Genomic DNA, 21,226 nt, shown 5'->3' with positions numbered 1-21,226 from the left:
GAGGGAGGCACTCTGTGCTCCGAGAAAAATGGCAGAACAGGTCTGCCTCGAGAGTTAGATATTTTCAGGAGAAGATTTTACGAGCCCAATTTTTGCATCTCCTCATATCCAGAAAAAGCACTAAAATCATTAACAGTGGCATCTGCTCCTTGCAATGAGCAGTGAGCCTCTGTCAAAATGTGTACTCAGCTGCATGTACCCCCCTCACCAGAATCATAGAATCATATACGACACTGACCTTCTGCCTACCTCTCTGGAGCTTTTTCTAAGGGCTATCTGAGATGCTGTCTCCCAGGCTATAGTCCTTATTTTGCTCCAAATAAAACTTGGCCCACAACTCTCACATTGTGCTTCTTTTTTGCAGCCAACACTCCCCATCACCAATTCTCCCCTTTCCTAAAATCCCCACCCCTGAATTTCCAAGGAACCTGCCTTTTTAGTGAAATTCCTGGAGTGGGCTTTTAGAGAGAGACTTGAGCTGGGTTTTATTATCCGATGCAGATAACTTTTTTGATGTATATCAATCATTTTCATTTGTAAAGTGGATGGATTTTATATATCTAGATCTAGCTGCTGCGAGAAAAATCTTTAAAGCTTCAAGATGGGATTTTAAAACATCTTTATAGATGAAAAAAAAGCAACAGTTTAACCTTCAAGGAAAATAAAAGAGAACATGAACTCTATACTTGAACACACACAATATAAAAAAAAAAAGGCTGAGCCTGGGATTGCAAATGTATGACCTTGACATCCATTGTTCAGGCGGCAGAAAAAACAGATTATTTTCATCTGACTTGGTAGAAGAGGCAGCCCAATGCATCAGATGATTCCTAAATCCATCCCCATCCACAGCATGGCCAGGGACCCTGAAACCCATTATTAGAAATACCTCATTCATTTATTCATTTGTCAATTCTCTCTCTCATCTACTCTCTCCACTCATTTATTCATCTACAAATCTCTTCTCAAGCAATTACCCTGTGCCAAACCCTGTGCTATCTGTTGAGAGCTTAGAAATTATTGGTAGCCCTGTTACAGATGTCTGCTTTACAGACAGAGAGACAGGCATGCACACATAATCATAAAATCAAATGTTTTATCTAAAATACGCTATGTTGATGCTTTTGAATTGTGACGCTGGAGAAGACTGTTGAGAGTCCCTTGGACAGCAAGGAGATCAAACCAGTCAATCCTAAGGGAAATCAGTCCTGAATCTTCACTGGAAGGACTGATGCTGAAGCTGAAGCTCCAATACTTTGGCCACCTGATGTAAAGAGCCAACTCATTGGAAAAGACCTTGATGCTGGAAAAGATTGAAAGCAAAAGGAGAAGGGGGCAGCAGAGGATGAGATGGTTACATAGCATCACCGATTCAATGGACGTGAGTTTGAGCAAACCCTGGGAGATAGTGGAGGACAGAGAAGCCCGGCATGCTACAGTCCCTAAGGATACAAACAGCCGGACACGACTTAGCAACTGAACAACAGCAACACCGTGCTACAAAAGCAGTAAAAAAGCAAGACTCAATTCAAAGACATACATGTGTCTTGAGGTGCAATGAGCATTCATAGAATCAAAAAGGCTTCACATTGCCTAGGGATATTAGAGAAGGCTTGGGGGCCAGGGGTGGTGGTTTCTGAGCTGTAATGGTAAGACCAGCAGACCAGGAAAAGAAAGGATCATGGATATTTTTGTCTCCCGGTAAAAACCAAAGTATATAAGAGGAATAAGCCAGGCATCTTAATTACCCATTCATGTATTTGCTTCCATAATTCTTTAGTTTACCTGGTTGCTTTGCCAGTCAAGGCTGTGAAAGTGTAACACACAAGACAAGTAGATTTTATAAAAGGTTGGAATGGAAAAGGTTTAAAGCATCACCAGTTCCAAACTTGTCTTTTACAGATCAGCAGTTTCAGGTCCAGAGAGATCTGCCCAAGACCACGCAGCAAATTAAGACCTAGAACCTGGGTTTTTCTAATCCTCTAAATGCCTCCCACTACAAAGGCAGATCACAATTACATGCAGAGCCTTCACACACTCGATAAAGCAGGTATTCACCCTCCATTTTGCAGACAAGGAAACAAAGTGTCCAAAGGACAGGAAGCAACTTGCCCCAAATCACACAGCAGAAGTTCTAGGCAAAAGCAGCGCTCGCTAGAACCCTAGTGCACGGACGCAGGCTCCAGAGCGCTCCTGGTTATCCCATGCTGCCGCCTAGGGGCGAGAGCTCAGAGCAAGGCCCCCAGAGGGAGGCAGGCTGTCTGGGCGAGGGCACAGAGGGGAAGGAAGGATGCTGGAAGCCGACTCAAAGGCTGCTTTCATCCACCGCTCAGTCTCGCTGGGGACTGCCTCCTGCTGCTGCGCGCACACTAAAACTTCCTGCACATCTCTCCAGAGGGGACTGTTAGAAGTTACACAATCTAATGTTGCTAAACTAAAATCCAGGCTGGAAATAGGTGCGGCTTGCAGAAGGATCATTTTCCAGCCTCCTCATGATGAGCATATGGAGCGAGGAAGGCATATCGCTTTGAAATAGTTTTGGCAGCAACCTGTGGGTTTTCACAAGGAATCTGTGAATCTTTTAAGAGAGTAGACAACGCGATGTCGACCCTGCAGGTACCATTCCTGCCCAAAAAATTAAAAAAAAAAAAAAAATCAGATACAAGGGAGCCGGGGTGCAGCTAATCACCTGCCCCACCCCATTTGTTATTGATCATTTTTATGTGACATTTTACATTGTAAGTCTAACTGTTGGTAGCAATCATCCGTTTGAATGATGCATTGTCACAGAGAAGATGGAGACAATGGAGGAACCCAACCGCGGGCCAATAGCGCCGCCTAGTGGTGAACTAGAAGACGAATCCTTCATCTCCCCATGAGCAGAGAGACCCAGAAAGCACAAGAGACCGACCTCATTTTAGATGGGAAATCGAATTCTAGAGAAAGGCCAGCTGCTTCCCAGATCTAACAATTTTACTAACATATTCACATTCCTGCCATGTGCCTGACACCAAGCCACGCTTCATAGAATCTGTTATGAGTAGAACTCTGCCTCTGTCTCGTGGGGAAAGAGCCATATGACACAAAGGATTCAACACGATCTGATAGCAGCTAGAAAAAGAGAGGGTGCAGACCGGACAGTTTGTAATTAGGTCAATTCATCTTTAGCAATCCTGCCCCCTTTTTGCCACGTATTCAAAATTATTTTCTCTCTCTGGCAATCTGGGGAGTAAATTATGTCCATCAGGATAATTCTTGACAGAGCCAGTTTTAATTGTCTGAAGCCATTTTTCTTAGCTTTTCTAAATCCACATACTTAGAGTCTGGTGAAATCTGTGCATTTGTGCTCCCAGAAAGCACACCAGTGCAGGTAGCAGCATGCTATATGCACGTCAGTCTAGAATTTTTCCTCCAAGAACCCAACTAAGAGTCCCTGATCTCAAGAATCTTCCCTCCTGATTACTTGGAAATTTGTGCTTTAGAGCAAAGTGGTAACTCTTTCTACCTTAGGGAACTATGTCATTGACTTAAATGCAAGTCATCAGTGAAAGAAGATAAATTATGGAGGGCCCAAAACATACGCAAAAAAACCCCCAAAACAAACCTCTACAAGTTAACAAAGTGCACAGAAATATAACCTGTAGACCTTCCCATTGAGAGTTTGGACACCCAGATGTTCAGGGCCCAGGCTTTGGGTTCACATGCTGGCTTCAGCCTCAGGACAACCACCTGACCTCTCTGAGCCTCAGTTTCCTCATCTGTCCAATGGGAGTAATGACTGTGAGTTCCTCACACAGCGCTGGTGGTTCAGACAGTAAAAAACCTGCCTGCAATGCAGGAGACTTGGGTTCGATCCTGGGTCAGGAAGATCCTCTGGAGGAGGAAGTGGCAACCCACTCCAGGATTCTTGCCTGGAGGATTCCATGCACAGAGGAGCCTGGCAGGGGTCACAAAGAGTCAGACATGACTGAGGAACATACATACTAGTATATATGTACACATATGCACACATACAGCACTAGTTAGAATTAATATAAATCAGTGACTGACAGATACCAAGAACACAAACATTGGCTTTTATTATCAACATTATAATTAGGTTGAAATAATTCCTTAATCCATCCAGTGAAAATTTAGCTATTACCCACTGTTTACCAGGTGACAAGTACTAAGTACTGGGAACAGATTTGGTTAAATGCATGATTATGTAGCCAGTTTCAAAGTTTCATCCAAGGACAGTCACCAAAGGCATCTTCCAGTAGCTTATTGGGTTTCTTCCATGTCTTGGTTATTGTAAACAGTGCTGCAATGAACAGTGGGGAACATGTATCTTTTTGAATTGTGGTTTTCTCAGGATATATGCCCAGCGGTGGGATTATATGGTAGTTTTATTCCTAGTTTTCTAAGGAACCTCCATATTGTTTTCCATGCATGCTAAGTCGCTTCAATCCTGTCGAACTCCTTGTAACCCCAGGAACTGTAGCCCCCTCAGGCCCCTCTGTCCATGGGATTCTCCAAGCAAGAATACTGGAGTGGGTTGTCATGCCCTCCTTCAGGGGATCTTCTCGACCCAGGGATCGAACACACGTCTCTTACTTTTCCCGCTTTGGCAGGCAGGGTCTTTACCACTAGCACCACCTGGGAATCCCCGTTGTTTTCCACCGTGGCTGTATCAATTTACATTCCCACCAGCTGTACAGGCGGTTTCCTTAACTCCACACCCTCTCCAGCATTTCTTATATGCAGACTTTTTAATGATGACCATTTTGGCCAGTGGGGTTGAGGGGTGTGATACCTTATTGTAGGTTTTTTTTTTTCCTTGTGGCTTTCAAAAGCTTAGTTTCCTGACCAAGGATGGAACCCAGACCCTCGGCAATGGAAGCACAGAGTCCTAACCACTGGACCACAGGGAATTTCCCTCAAGGTAGTTCTGATCTGATTTGCATTTCTCTAATTACCAGCAGTGTTGAGCATCTTTTTTATGTGCCTGTTATTGACCCACTGTTTTTCCAGGCGTTCCCATAGCAAAAAGCAGCACACAGGTCCGCCTGGACAGCACCTCACCTTGGCTACACCATGTAATGCTCATTTTCTGTATCAGCATTGCTTTTTCAGCTTCTTGTAGGGCCACATTTGAAGACGAAGTCAGCCATCCTGTGTGTGTACAAACCTGGAAGATGCACATGGAGTCCCCTGTGTAGACCTTTCATGTGTGGGAGGTGAGAGCCGATAATGAAGACTCATTCTTATCTCTCAGGTGAAAATTCCAGAATGCATTCAATAGAGTTCTCCTGAGGGTCCTCAGCGAAACTGAGCTCCAGGTGTCTACAGCCTCAGCCAGCTCGGTTGCTCACGTGCTTGCTTTCCTCCCCTTCCCTGATTCCCTCTTCTAAATTCCCCTTTCTGCTTCCTCAGGGTCACTTTTCTAAAGAAACCACACAAACACATGCTCAGATCAGGTTTTGTGGTGGGAGAAAGTCTAAGGCCAAAGAAAACTTTCAAATGATGATGAACAGCTGCTCCTGAGTCAGTGTTTTATTATCTTCCATCGAAAAGATCTTCTGGGGTACTTGTCATCATTCAAAGGCCTGGTTATTGTTGGGGATTTCTGTGCCAGGTTCTAAGCTCCTCTGTTTCCCCAGTACAAGCAGTCTGCAGGAGACCATGAGCAGACATGACGAAGGAGGAGACAGAAAAGGCACATTAATTCTGCTCCCTCTGCTCAGCGCATCTGTAAGCAGTGGCCCTTTCCTACGTCACTAGCCTGGAGTAGCCTCTAGCCCCTGCTCATGCAAAACTCAGCCTCCTAATAACCTCAGCAGAATCCCCCAACGGGCCTTTCGCCTGAGTTCCCTAACCTGCATAATGCTGTACCCTGTGCAAAACCTTGATGGGTCAAAGTGAAAAAAATTATCAGTTTACCTTACCCTAATGTTGAATGTGAATCTGATCAAACTTCTAGTTCTATTACCAGCTTATAGTAAATATAGAAGACAAAGAAATATGTTATATCCATCCAATCGAGAACATGGAAAAATCTAGAAGATAATTGACCTAGTTTCTTTAATAAGAAATTGACAAGTAAGAGAGAGCAAAGGAGTGAGAGACTGAGAGAAATTATCTGAGATTAAATGAAGCTTAGAAACACATCAAATAAATACAATATATGGACATATTCAAACCAAAGCGATTGTGAAGAGTTTTTTGTCAATCAGGGAAATTTGAAACCTGTCTATTTGATGATATTAAGGAGTCATTTTTAAGTTTTAGGAGTAATGATGGTGCCATTATTATATTTTTTTAAAGACTTGGTTATACATACTGAGTCACTTGTAGATGAACTAATGTGATGTCTGGGATTTACTTTAATATATCCCAGCATGGAGTGAAAAACACAAAGAGGGATGGAGTGCAGATAAATGAGATTGACAAAATCATGATAATCGGTGCGGTTGATTGATGGATCCATGGGAGTTCATTATACATCTCTCTCAGCTGTCACACAGGTTGAGATTTTCCATATTAAAAAAAAAGGGAATCATAAGGGAGAGGGAGAAAGGGATAGAGCAATAAAGAGAGACTGAGAAAGTTGCCATTTTAAAACTAATAGGAAATTCCCTGACAGTCCAGTGGTTAGGACTCCACACTTTCACTGTACAGCGTGTGGGTTCAATTCCTAGTCAGGGAACTAAGATCCCACAAGCCCTGTGGCACAGCCTATATATATAAAATTTATACATACACAAAAATTTTATATGTTTATATATATATATGCATGAAAAGTGAAAGTTGCTCAGTCATGTCCAACTCTTTGTGACCCCATGGAATACACAGTCCATGGAATTCTCCAGGCCAGAATACTGGAGTGGGTAGCCATTCCCTTCTCCAGGGAACCTTCCCAACTCAGGGATCAAACCCAGGTTTCCCACACTGCAGGCGGATTCTTTACCAGCTGAGCCACCAAGACGGCCCAAGAATGATGGCTCGTGGGTAGCCTATCCCTTCTCCAGTGGATCTTCCCACCCAGGTTCAGAGCATCACAAAGAGTCAGACAGGACTGAAGCGACTTAGCACACAAGCTCAGAGATCTGTCACAAGGTAGGGACAGTGGAGGTGGAGACCTTCCTGGCTGGTAAATGACAAGGACATGACTGGACAGTCATAGCTGGGTTCCTGTCTTTCTTCCTCTCCAGAGTGAACCGCCCCGGGGAACACACTCAAGCTTTTGAACCAGATTTTGAATTCGTAGGGGAGTCACTGAAGGATTTTAAACCAAGAAAGGAGGGTTGAACATCTTCTCTTTCTCTCTTGCCTTCAGTCCTTTGCATCTTCTGCATCTTCCCTTCCCAGGAATTGAACCAGGGTCTCCTGCATTGCAGGAGGATTCTTTACCAACTGAGTTGCCAGGGAAATACTTATATATATGCATGTATATCACTACAGATGGTGACTGCAGCCATGAAATTAAAAGACGCTTACTCCTTGGAAGGAAAGTTATGACCAACCTAGATAGCATATTCAAAAGCAAAGACATTTACTTTGCCAACAAAGGTTCGTCTAGTCAAGGCTATGGTTTTTCCTGTGGTCATGTATGGATGTGAGAGTTGGACTGTGAAGAAGGCTGAGCACCGAAAATTGATCCTTTTGAACTGTGGTGTTGGAGAAGACTCTTGAGAGTCCCTTGGACTGCAAGGAGATCCAAGCAGTCCATTCTGAAGGAGATCAGCCCTGGGATTGCTTTGGAAGGAATGATACTAAAGCTGAAACTCCAGTACTTTGGCCACCTCATGGGAAGAGTTGACTCATTGGAAAAGACTCTGATGCTGGGAGGGATTGGGGGCAGGAGGAGAAGGGGATGACGGAGGATGAGATGGCTGGATGGCATCACTGACCCGATGGACGTGAGTCTGAGTGAACTCTGGGAGTTGGTGATGGACAGGGAGGCCTGGCGTGCTGCGATTCATGGGGTCGCAAAAAGTCGGACACGACTGAGCGACTGATCTGATCTGATCTGATATATAAACATATACATATTTTTATATATGTGTATTTTTTTGTCTTTTAGCTTAGAAATAATACAACCTAAGCTCAGTCATGTCCGACTGGTAGTGACCCCATGGACTGCAGCCTACCACGCTCCTCCATCCATGGGATTTTCCAGGCAAGAGTACTGGAGTGGGCTGCCATTTCCTTCTCCAGGGGATCGTCCCAACCCAGGGATTGAACCCGGGTCTCCCACATTGTAGACAGATGCTTTACCGTCTGAGCCACCATATACATATGTATATGTATATACATATATATAATTATTTGGCTTCCCTGGTGGCTCAGATGGTTATGCGCCTGTCTGCAATGCAGGAGACCTGAGTTTGATCCCTGGGTTGGGAAGATCCCCTAGAGAAGGAAATGGCAGCCCACTCCAGTATTCTGTATACATACATATGTGTTTTGGGGGCTCCCCTGGTAGCTCAGCTGGTAAAGAATTCCCCTGCAATTCAGGAGACCTGGGAGGCTTGGGTTCAGTCCCTGCATTGGAAAGATCCCCTGGAGAAGGGAATGGCTACCCACTCCAGTATTCTGGCCTGGAGAATCCCATGGACAGAGGAGACTGGCAGGCTACAGTCTATGGGGTCACTACGAGTCAGACGCGACTGAGCAACTTTCACTTTCATACATATATACCATTGTATACATATGTAATTACATGTAATTGTATATACATAATTTATATGTATATAAAAACATAGGTAAACATATAAATATATACATAGAAATTATGTTACTATGTTTATAGAATATAAATGTAATTATAATTATGGCATATAATATAATTTATATGTATATAAAACAAAACAGAAATAGACTCACAGATAGAACAAATTAGGGGTTACTGGTGGAGAGAGGGCTGGAGGAGGGGCAAGATGGGAGGAGGGGATTAAGATGTTCAAACAACTAAATACAAAATTCAAAAACACAATGCCAGCCTAGGGTATACAGCCAGGGTTTCATAGTAAGTTTAAACGGATTATAATCTGTATCAAATCAAATCACTAAGTTGTACACTTGAAACTAATACTATAAATCAGTGATACATCAATTAAGCAAGCATGAATCTTTAAATAAAACTAGAAGAAATTTAGTTGTTGCTTCTCCAAAGATGGCATCTTGATAGTACTGGTAATAGCAAACTGGCACCAAATTAGAGCAGCAATAATAATAATAACAGTCACGACGGCGGCGCCTGTGCCAAGGTGGGACCCACAGCCTATGGATTCTGTTAGAAACTGGGCGTGAGGAGCCAGGCTGCTCCGGTGGCTGTCCTCATCAGGAAAAGTGTCGCATCTCTTCCGGTCCTGGACCTCACTGTCCCTAAAGGGTTGTTTGGGAGGGGTGGGTGTGTACCCTCTTCACGTCAATCTCTGTAGAAGACTAGGGAATACAGATGACGGCAGAAAGGCAGTGGTTATAGAGGGCTTCTGGAGGACCTCTGAGCTTCCCAGGTGGCATGAGCGGTAAAGAACCCACCTGCCAATGCAGGAGACGTAAGAGACACGGGTTCAATCCCTGCATTGGGAGGATCCCCTGGAGGAGGGCATAACAACTCACTCCAATATTCTTGCCTAGAGAATCCCACGGACAGAGGAGCCGGACGACTGAAGCGACCTAGCACACAAGCTCAGAGATCTGTCACAAGGTGGGGACGATGGAAGTGGAGAACTTCCTGGCTGGTAAATGACAAGGACATGACTGGATCCTCATAGTTGGGTTCCTGTCTCATTTCCTCTCTAGAGTAAACTGCCCCGAGAAACACGCTTAAGGTTTTGAACCAGATTTTGACAACACGGGGAGTCACTGAAGGATTTTAAGCAAAGAAATAAGAGCTGTGTATCTTTTCTTTCTCTCTTGCCTTTAGCACTTTGCATCTTCTCTTCCTTCTGCCTAGAATGCTCATCCTCACACTCTCCACCTCTTCTCCCAACTTACACTCATTCTTTAGGAGCCAGATGAGGTGCTGCTCCCTCCAGGAAGCCTTCTCTGACCATTAGCAGCACTTAATATCTACACTGTGCCCTAAGTCCATGTTCACTAGTCTCCCCACAAGGCTATGAATCCATGAGAACCGGGACCACTTGCCCTGTGAGTCCTTGAAGCCTAAGCCTTAGCTCCATGACACATCACAGTGCTTCATTAATCATCTTAGTATGAATTACTGAGTTGACTCTGTAATAGTCCAGCAACGTGTACCAGGATGGAGCTGGGTCAAAGGTCCTATACTAAGAAGGGTGGACAGGAGGTGAGGAGGCGGGCAAAGCAAGCAGAGAGCCTCCACCAGCAGGCGCTCCATCAACATCCACCGAGCTGGAGTCTGACTTCCCTTCTTTCAGTTTCTGCTCCAAGAATCCACCACAGGCTTCTTCCTCAAAGAAGATGCCCTTGAACTGGCATCCATTTTTGTTGTTGTTTAGTCAGTAAGTTGGGTATGACTCTGCAGCCCCATGGGCTGTAGCCCGCTAGGCTTCTTTGCCCATAGGATGACCCAAGCAAGAATACTGCTGTGGGTTGTCATTCCCTTCTCCAGGGGATCTTTCCAACCCAGGCATTGAACCCAAGTCTCCCAGGTCTCTGCATTGCAGGGGAATTCTTTACCAGCTGAGCTACCAGGGAAGCCCCAAAAACATATATATATATATGTATACAGAATACTGGAGTGGGTTGCCATTTCCTTCTCCAGGGGATCTTCCAGGACCAGGAATTGAACCTGCGTCTCTTGCTTCGCCTGCACTGCAGGGGGATTCTTTACCACTGTGCCCCCTGGAAAGACCTGGCATCCATTACACCTATGAGAATCTTCTGGCGTTTGGAAAATAGATGGTGATGGAACATGATTTTGCTGTCAAGGAACAGTCTGGTGGGGACAGGGATACACTGCGGTGGGTGGATAACTTCCCAGTCCACTTTCTCACCCCATTTGTGATCCATTCATTCATCCAAAAAGTATTTACTAAGAGGTACCATGCGTCTGGTTTCCCAAGTGGTGTAGTGGTAAAGAATCTGCCTGTCAATATAGGAGATGCAAGAGATGCAGGTTCAATCCCTGGATTGAGAAGTTTCCCTGGCATAGGAAATGGCAGCCTTCTCCAGTATTCTTGCCTGGAAAATTCCATGGACAGAGGAGCCTGGCGGGCTACAGTCCATGAGGTTGCAAAGCGTCAGACACGACAAGTATGCTTGCACCATGTCCCTGGCACGATTCTAAATTCTGGAGATAGATCAGGAAACAAAATTGGCAAAAATCCCCACCCCGTGGACCTAACACCTGGTGCAATAGACATGAAATGTGAAGTGTTAGTTGTTCAGTCGTGTCCAACCCTCTGCGACCCCATGGACTGTAAGCTGCCAGGCTCCTCTGTCCATGGGATTCTGCAGGCAAGAAAACTGGAGTGGGTTGCCATTCCCTTCTCCAAGTAATCTTCCTAACCCAGGGATCGAACCCCAGTTTCCTTCATTGCAGGCAGATTCTTTACCATCTGAGCCACCAGGGAAGCCCCTCTCTTTCATAGCACCTGCATCATTTCCCTTAATCATACATCTTGATGTCTCCCCTGAACTCCAAGATACTCAAGAGCAGACTCTGTTTTATTCACCCCTGGATACCCAACCCTGGACGCACTATATGCTCAGTAAATGTTCTTTAGAGACATCTCAGATATCTGCCTTATTCTGAGTTGTTTGAAATGTAAATGAAATTATTTTGAGCCCCACATCGGGACAATTTCCGCCAAGAATTTGAGAGAAGAGGCAAGACAGAAAAATGGGAGAAGGGTGGCTTTTATTTTCTTCTTGCCCCTGTGTTAAATCCTCTTGCCCCAGACAGAACCCTGGACCCTTCCTGCCTTGTATTCCACACGAAGAAACCTTCTAGCAGAAGGCCTGGGGGTTTCTTGCAGGACGTTTGAATATGTGAGGAAAGAAAGAAGCAGCGATTGGGCCAGCACAATGCAAATAACTTAGATTAACTGCTCCTGAAATGGCTTGGGAGGATGGTGTCCGCGGAGACGGTGGAGGGGGCAGGGAGCACCTCCAAAAATCCACTCCTCCAGAAACGCAACAATCTGGGGAACATTTGCTTAAGGAAAAAAAAAAGGCTTAATCTGGTTCTTTTTTTAAAAAATAAACCATGTGGCATCTTAACTTGCTTGTTCTCCTCCTTCTTCTCCAGCTCCACAAGAGGCCTGACAACCACAACCCTAAGTCACAGTGAAACCCAGCAGCCCATGTGCCACTGGAGTGGGGCAGAGAACTATACATCAATGAAAATTTTAAATTAAACATACGTAAAAAAAAGAAGTGTCTATACCCTTTTGTGTAAATAGCGTCACACACACCCCTCTTGAAGGTACAAGTGGCCACCTTTGGTTTGGTTCTAATTCATGTTCTTCCCCTCTCTCAAACACAGAGAGACTCAATTTGATTCTCCGCCTTTCAGAAGCTTCTGTTGTGCCTGGGAAGACAAAGAAAGGCTCACAGGTACCTCAAATGCAGGGCAAGTTGAAAAGCCCAGCATATAGTTTCTCAACCGGTAAGTAAAAAAGGCATGGATGAGTAATAAGGACGGGGTAGGCAAAAGCAGAGACATTACTTTGCCGACAAAGGTTCGTCTAGTCAAAGCTATGGTTTTTCCAGTAGTCATGTATGGATGTGAGAGTTGTACTATAAAGAAAGCTGAGTACCAAAGAATTGATGCTTTTGAACTGTGGTGTTGGAGAAGACTCTTGAGAGTCCCTGGGACTGCAAGGAGGAGATCAGTCCTGAATATTCATTGGAAGGACTGATGTTGAAGCTGAAGCTCCAATACTCTTGCCACCTAATGCAAAGAGCTGACTCATTGGAAAAGACCCTGATGCTGGGAAAGATTGAAGGCAAGAGGAGAAGGGGACGACAGAGGATGAGATGGTTGGATGGCATCACTGACTTGATGGACATGAGTTTGAGCAAGCTCTGGGAGTTTGTGAAGGACAGGGAAGCCTGGCGTGCTGCAGTCCATGGGGTCACAAAGAGTCGGACACGACTGAGCAACTGAACTGAACTGAAGTAGAAGTTATTGCCAATGGAAATATAGGAGAACATCATGAAAGAAACGACGCTGGCCAGGTCTGCAAGTGCTGGGTGCATGAGCTTGAAGCACAATAAATACATTTCTTACTAAGCAGAGTAGAGAACAATCGGACGTTTTCTTCGGAGACCAGCGGGATTGTCATTTCACTTTGCACCACCAGAGGGCACTATAACATGCACTGGGATTTATGGAAGAAAGTTGGTTTTGGTTTTTCTTTACCAGGTCCAGTTGTCAGCAAGGTCTTTGTAAGTTTATAGCTGCTAGTACTCTTGCCTGGAAAATCCCATGGACAGAGGAGCCTGGTAGGCTGCAGTCCATGGGGTCGTGCAGAGTCGGACATGACTCAGCGACTTCCCTTTCACTTTTCACTTTCATGCATTGGAGAAGGAAATGGCAACCCCCTCCAGTGTTCTTGCCTGGAGAATCCCAGGGACGGGGGAGCGTGGTGGGCTGCGGTCTATGGGGTCGCACAGAGTCGGACATGACTGAAGTGACTTAGCGGCAGCTGCTGGGAAAAACTTGGCTAGTTCTGAGCATTGCTAATGCCCCTCCCCATAAGAAGGTGTTAGCTGAAATGTGAGGCTGTAACATTTGTAGGAAGGGATAACAGGAATTTTTTCCAAATTTGACCTCAACGTGCTCCCTGGTGTGTGCGTGCTCAGTCGGGTCTGACTCTGCATGACCCCATGGACTGTAGCCCACCAGGCTCCTCTGTCCATGGGATTCTCCAGGCAAGATACTTGAGTGGGTAGCCATTTCTTCCTCAGGGGATCTTCCCACCCAGGGATCAAATCTGCATCTCCTGTGTCTCCTGCATTGCAGGCAGATTCTTTTACCACTGAGCCACAAGGGAAGCCAAGAGGATCCATAACACCTGGGCCAAGCACCTTCTTTCTGCTGAGATGGCCCTCCCCCAACCCTTTCTCCTCCTCATCTCCAAGGACCACCTTCTCTCTGAGTCCCCAACATCGGACAAACATCGTGGTTCTGTTAGTATTGATTCCATTGGGTTCTAAGGATTCGTGTTATTTTAATTAAGGTTTCTTAACAGTCAGAGAGATTCAAGGGACTAGATCTGATAGACAGAGTGCCTGAAGAGCTATGGCCAGAGGTTTGTGACATTGTACAAGAGGCAGTGATCAAGACCATCCCCAAAAAAAACAAATACAAAAAGGCAAAATGGTTGTCTGAGGAGGCCTTACAAATAGCTGAGAAAAGAAGAGAAGCGAAAGGCAAAGGAAAAAAGGAAAAATATACCCATTTGAATGCAGAATTCCAAAGAATAGCAAGGAGAGATAAGAAAGCCTTCCTCAGTGATCAATGCAAAGAAATAGAGGAAAACAACAGAATGGGAAAGACTAGAGATCTCTTCAAGAAAATTAGAGATACCAAGGGAATGTTTCATGCAAAGATGGGCTCAATAAAGGACAGAAATGGTATGGACCTAACAGAAGCAAAAGATATTAAGAAGAGGTGGCAAGAATACACAGAAAAACTATACAAAAAAAGATTTTCATGACCCAGATAACCACAATGGTGTGATCACTCACCTAGAGCCAAACATCCTGGAATGCAAAGTCAAGTGGGCTTTAGGAAGCATCACTACGAACAAAGCTAGTGGAGGTGATGAAATTCCAATTGAGCTATTTCAAATCCTCAAAGATGATGCTGTGAAAGTGCTGCACTCAATAGCCAGCAAATTTGGAAAACTCAGCAGTGGCCACAGGACTGGAAAAAGTCAGTTTTCATTCCAATCCCAAAGAAAGGCAATGCCAAAGAATGCTCAAACTATCACACAATTGCACTCATCTCACATGCTAGCAAAGTAACATTCAAAATTCTCAAGCCAGACTTCAACAGTACATGAACCATGAACTTCCAGATGTTCAAGCTAGATTTAGAAAAGGCAAAGGAACCAGAGATCAAATTGCCAACATCTGTTGGATCATCGAAAAAGCAAGAGCATTCCAGAAAAACATCCACTTCTGCTTTACCAACTATGCCAAAGCCTTTGACTGTGTGGATCACAACGAACTGTGGAAAAATCTTAAAGAGATGGGAATACCAGACCACCTTACCTGCCTCCTGAGAAATCTGTTTGCAGGTCAAGAGGCAACAGTTAGAACTGGACATGGAACAACAGACTGGTTCCAAATTGGGAAAGGAGTATGTCAAAGCTGTATAGTGTAACCCTGCTTATTTAACTTCAATGCAGAGTACATCATGCAAAATGCTGGTCAGGATGGAGCACTAGCTGGAATCAAGATTGCTGGGAGAAATATCAATAACCTCAGATATGCAGATGACACCACCCTTATGGCAGAAAATGAAGAAGAACTAAAGAGTCTCTTGATGAAAGTGAAAGAGGAGAGTGAAAAAGTTGACTGAAAGCTCAACATTCAGAATACTAAGATCATGACATCTGGTCCCATCATGGCAAATAGATGAGGAAACAGTGACTACTTTATTTCAGGGGGCTCCAAAATCACTGCAGAGGGTGACTGCAGCCATGAAACTAAAAGACGCTTGCTCCTTGGAAGAACAGTTATGACCAACCTAGAGAGCATATTCAAAAGCAGAAACATTACTTTGCCAACAAAGGTCCATCTAGTCAAAGCTATGGTTTTTCCAGTGGTCATGTATGGATATGAGAGTTGGGCTATAAAGAAAGCTGAGCACCAAAGAATTGATGCTTTTGAACTGCGGAGTTGGAGAAGATTCTTGAGAGTCCCTTGGACTGCAAGGAGATCCAACCAGCCCATCCTAAAGGAAATAAGTCCTGAATATTCATTGGAAGGAGTGTTGCTGAAGCTGAAACTCCAATATTTTGGCCTCCTGATGTAAAGAGCTGACTCATTGGAAAAGACCCTGATGCTGGGAAAGATTGAAGGCAGGAGGAGAAGGGGACGACAGAGGATGAGATGGCTGGATGGCATCACCAGCTCAATGGACATGAGGTTGAGTAAACTCCGGGAGTTGGTGAAGGACAGGGAGGCCTGGTGTGCTGCAGTCCATGGGGTCGCAAAGAGTCGGACACGACTGACCGACTGAACTGAACTGAACTGAAAGTCAGAGAACTACTCAGTTTCTTGTTTGTCTTGGGCGCATCTCGTGAAAGACCTCTGTCCTGTACCTCTGCCACCCAGCCCTGGGCTGACAGCTTCCTTGTGTCCTATAGCAGGGGCTGCTGGAGGCCAGGGTGTACCCCAGGCCACTCTGTATCCTCGGTGCCAAGCAAAGTGCTGGACCACGATCGAATGAACAGGAGGATGAATGGAATAGCCATTCTCATTGTGTGACCCGAGCTCCAACCATTGGGCCACACTACTGGCCTGGGAGGCTTCCACGGGCACCCTAGCAGAGGGGCCAGTGTCTGCAAAATGCCAGCATCTTATCTGACCCAGTCCCTGCAGTGTTCACTGCCTCCATGGCTTCCTCATGCACTTAAATGAAATCCCAGCTCCTTGCTGTGACCTGCGAGGCCCTGCACCCCCATCTCCCCGCCCCATCTCTGCCACACTCTCCACCCCTCCCCCTACTCCACCCCCGATCCGCACACACCCATCCTGCCCCCACGGTGGGGCCCTGGCCCACGTGCAGGTTCCTCTCCCTGGAACGGCCTTCCTTCTTTCTGTTGTTGTTGAATGGTATCCGTTAATTAAGAGCAACAGAGTAACAGCATCTTAGCTATACAGCTGAACTAACAAAATTTGATATTTACGCTATTAAAACCTAAAATACAGGTCAATCATTGAAAATAAAATTAGACACACACAGAAATCAAAAACATAACTTAGAAAATGCAAGTAGCTACACAGAGAAAAGAAGGCATTAGGTCCCCTGGATTATCTTTCTTGAGCTAATTGTGTTGAATAAACATAGGTCTCTTGATTAAACCTGGGATGGTTTTGGCATTTGCAGGGGATCAAAGAGGGAACTGGGCTTCCCTGGTAGCTCAGAGGTAAGGAATCCACCTGCAATGCAGGACACAACTGGTTCGATTCCTGGGTCGGGAATATCCCCTGGAGAAGGGATAGGCTACCCACTCCAGTATTCTGGCCTGGAGAATTACATGGATTGAATAGTCCATGGGGTCACAGAGTCGGACACGACTGAGCAACTTTCACTTCACTTAAAGAGGGAACTGGGTCCGTTAGGTAACATGAGGATGGCTGCAGCCACTCACAGGTGAGCCCTATCCTAAAGACTATGGGAGCCCTTCCTTCTGATCACCCCATGGCTGGCTCCATTTCGACTTTAAGATCTCAGTTTGGGGGAATTCCCTGGTGGTCCAGTGGGTAGGACTCCAGGCTTTTCACTGCTGAGGGCCCAGGCCCAATCTCTGGTCCGGGAACTAAGACCCTGCAAGCCACTCGATTTCAATTTCAATGTCACTTCTTGGAGAGGCCACACCTGGTTGCTGCTGCTGCTGCTGCTGCTAAGTCGCTTCAGTCGTGTCCGACTCTGTGAGACCCCAGAGACAGCAGCCCACCAGGCTCCCCCGTCCCTGGGATTCTCCAGGCAAGAACACTGGAGTGGGTTGCCATTTCCTTCTCCAATGCATGAAAGTGAAAAGTGAAAGGGAAGTCGCTGAGTCATGTCCGACTCTTAGCGACCCCATGGACTGCAGCCTACCAGGCTCCTCCATCCATGGGATTCTCCAGGCAAGAGTACTGGAGTGGGGTGCCATTGCCTTCGCCGCCGCACCTGGTTATCCAACTCAAAACCCACACCCATCGCCCATGAGCCAGCCGTAGCGTGCTGTTGAGCTCTCACCCAGGTTTCTATGTGCTGACTTATTGTCTGATGCCCCAGGTAAACGGCAGGATCCTAAAGGCCAGATGCTTCCCAGTGACAAAGAACCAGCCTGCTAATGCAGGGGGCATAAGAGATGCAGGTTCAATCCCTGGGTCGGGAAGATCCCCAGAGGAAGAAATAGCTGGAGAATCCCCACGGACAGAGGAGCCTAGCAGGCTACAGTCCATAAGGTAGCAAAGGATTGGACACAACTGAAGTGACTGAGCAGGCGCGTGCAAAGGCCAGGACACTCCCAGACCCCGGCTCAGAGCAAGCTCCCAGACGCCAAGCTGATGCTTCCCCGATGAAGCCCACAGCTAGCCCTGGGCCAGACACTCTGCATTCTCACCGCAGACCCTGCCCTTCAGCGGGGGTGGAGTGAGTTCACACAGAGGAAGAAGGTCAAGGCTCAAGAAGAAGTGAGCCTACAGACACAAACTTATGGTTACCAAAAGGGAAAGGTTTAGGGATAAATTAGGAGGCTGGCATTAACATATACCCACTATTATGCATAAAATAGGTAACCAACAAGGACCTACCATATAGCACAGGGAACTCAACTCAATAATACATAATAACCTGTAAGGGAAAAGAATCTGAAAAAGAATACATATGGCTATAGGTGTATGAAGTGAAGTGAAAATCACTCAGTCGTGTCCAACTCTTCACGACCCCATGGACTATACAGTCCACGGAATTCTCCAGGCCAGAATACTGAAGTGGATAGCCTTTCCCTTCTCCGGGGATCTTTCCAACCCAGGGATTGATTGCATAATTGTAAATCAATTATATATTATAAATCAATTATATTGTAAATCATTTTAATTATATAAAATGTAAATTATATATTATAAATTATAATTATTGCATATTGTAAAAATGAAAATTATATTGCTAATCAATTATATGTTGTAAATTATATATTATAAATCAATTCTATATTGTAAATCAATAAATTGTAAATCAATGGTATAACTGTAAATCAATTACACTTCAATTAAAAATTTTTTTAAAAAAGGAGTCTGGAGAAAAGTACAAGTTCACCAAACAGGGATCTGGAATTTAAGAGCCAGCAAAGGCACCACTTACAGCTCTGGGAGTTGTCTGGCTTCGCAAGATGAGCAAGAGACAGAAGCAAAGAGCGTTAGGAATGTGAATGCGGGTTCCAGAGAGCGTGGGTTTGAATCTGGCTCCTCTTCTTACTAAGAGATGACCCTGGGCAAGTCACCTCATTGCCTTGTGCCTCAGTTTTCTTATCTGTAAAATGGAGATGAAACAAGTATGAAAGTGTCAGTCACTCAGTGTCCGATTCTTTGCAACCCCATAGACTAGCCAGCCAGGCTCCTCTGTCCATGGAATTCTCCAGGCAAGAATACTGGAGTGGGTAGCTGTTCCCTCCTCCAGGGGATCTTCCCAACCCACGGGATCAAACCCCAGTCTCCTGCATTGCAGGCAGATTCTTTACCATCTGAGCCACCAGGGAAGCCCCCAAATGGGGTTGATAATCATAATATCTACATCACCAGGTTTTGATGAACTTAAAGTACCTGATGCTTTTAAAGCATCAGCGTCCAGCATGTTGATCAGTGGTGTCTCTCTGGTCTCCGATGAAAACTAAGGGCTCCTTGATCAAGGGGTCTGCCTATGCAGATAGAGGCACTGGGTTCTGTTTGCACAAGCTTCTGTTTCTCTTTTCGTCCTTACCTTTAACAAAGCCGTTTGCAAGTCCCCTTATTTTCCAAAAGGAGCCGCTTCACAAGAGTGGGCTGGACCCATATGCAGGAGACGCAGCTCTGCAAAAAATTAAAATAGACGCCTTTCCCTTTAGGTTATTTCTGCTTCCCCACCCCCCTTGTGAGTGGCATCGCTCCATCCTGAGGCGCCCTGGAAAAGCTCTCTCTCCGCAGGAATGTAATGGATGTCCCGTGCAACTGCCAATACTGCAGCCGATTTCGCGGGGAAATTGCCTCTATCCATCACAGCAGCCCGGAGCCAGATGCGCATTTGCTGGGAAGACCCCAGGCCAGCCTCTCCCGAAGGTCTTCTCAGAGGTAGCGAAAAGAAAGCCGCTGCTCCAACAAAATAAAATGAGAGAAACAAGGAAGGAAACGAAAGCCACTGGAATCAGTAGCTGTTCCCCCTCCAGGTAGACTCCCTGCTCACCATCACCGAACCCAGGACCAGAGAGAGACTTGGCATCCCCAAAAATGAATTTCCCAACCCCCTCCTCTGGAGGGCGTGCTGGAAGTGGAGACCTGGGTCAGAGTTTGGAAGGCTGTGCAACCGTGGCTGAGTGGGTGGCTGTCCCCAAGGGCAGCCTCCTTCCTGCAGGGAAACCCACAGGGCAGTCTGCCCTCCCCTCTCATCCATCAGCTCCATGCCTGCCAAGCGGGCAAGGCACGCGTCCCCCACTCCTCCGGGATCCATGCAGGCATTTCCCATGGGGTGACCGAGCCCAGTTCTTCTTGAACCGAGCAGATGGCCGGCGGAGAGGCAGCACCTAAGCTGACCCCCATGGGGCTGTCTGACCTGCAGGAGCACAGAAGATGCTGCCCTGAGCCTCCCAGCCTTGGGGTCTCCCTGAGCTCACAGCCAGCTGAAGGCTGAGGCTCTGAGACGCTGCGGAGAGCACCCGAGGTCACAGGCGGAAGAAGAGGTGAGGACTGGGTTGGAAGCCAGGTCCTGGGGACCCCGCCACCTCCCCATGCTCTGGCCTGCACGTCTGCAACTGGATTTCTGTCCGTGCAGCCAGGAGAACAGCAAGGATGGGGATAACATGGAGACATCTGACCCAAGCCCCCCACCCCCTCTTGTGAGCTCTCCAGCAAGTCTTTCCTGCTCAGCCACTCGAAGAGAACAAACACTTCTGTTTGTGCCGGCTGGTCACCGGCCAGAGTTTGTCCTCCCTGGAGAAGACGCTCCGGGCTGTCTCTGTGTTCCCACAACCCTACTCAGGGTTCAAACACGGCGGACACACAGTCAGGGCTTCTGGGGCTGAACTGAATTTGCTGGACCTACCATAAGTGGGGAGGGGGCTTCCCTGATGGCTCAGACAGTAAAGAATCTGCCTGCAATGTGGGAGACCTGGGTTCTATCCCTGGGTTGGGAAGATCCCCTGGAGAAGGGAATGGCTATGCACTCCAGGATTCTGGCCTGGAGAATCCCATGGACAGAGGAGCCTGGCAGGCTATGGTCCATGGGGTCTCAGAAAGTCGGACACGACTGAATGACTAGCACACACACACACACCATGAGTGGGGAAGGTGATGAGGATGAAAGCTCTGCTGAGACGCATAATAATAAAACCCAGGA

General features: G+C 46.2%; 1 long non-coding RNA gene across 2 annotated transcripts; it reads right to left on the bottom strand.

Moving 5' to 3' along the window:
- Window positions 1-1,778: 1,778 nt before the first annotated feature.
- LOC102407357 lies at window positions 1,779-20,990 on the bottom strand. 2 transcript variants are annotated; one of them, XR_006545097.2, is made up of 3 exons: window positions 19,619-20,990; window positions 19,004-19,171; window positions 1,779-2,625 (listed from the first exon to the last, which is right to left on the bottom strand). It is a non-coding gene; the product is annotated as an uncharacterized LOC102407357 (long non-coding RNA). The 2 variants fall into 2 exon arrangements; XR_006545098.1 differs by lacking the exon at window positions 1,779-2,625 and adding an exon at window positions 11,483-12,502.
- Between the last annotated feature and the right edge of the window lie 236 nt (window positions 20,991-21,226).

The sequence above is a fragment of the Bubalus bubalis genome, chromosome 15, assembly GCF_019923935.1.
Source record: "Bubalus bubalis isolate 160015118507 breed Murrah chromosome 15, NDDB_SH_1, whole genome shotgun sequence".
In the NCBI taxonomy this organism is placed as follows: domain Eukaryota; kingdom Metazoa; phylum Chordata; class Mammalia; order Artiodactyla; family Bovidae; genus Bubalus; species Bubalus bubalis.
This window is presented reverse-complemented; position numbering and strand designations above follow the sequence as displayed.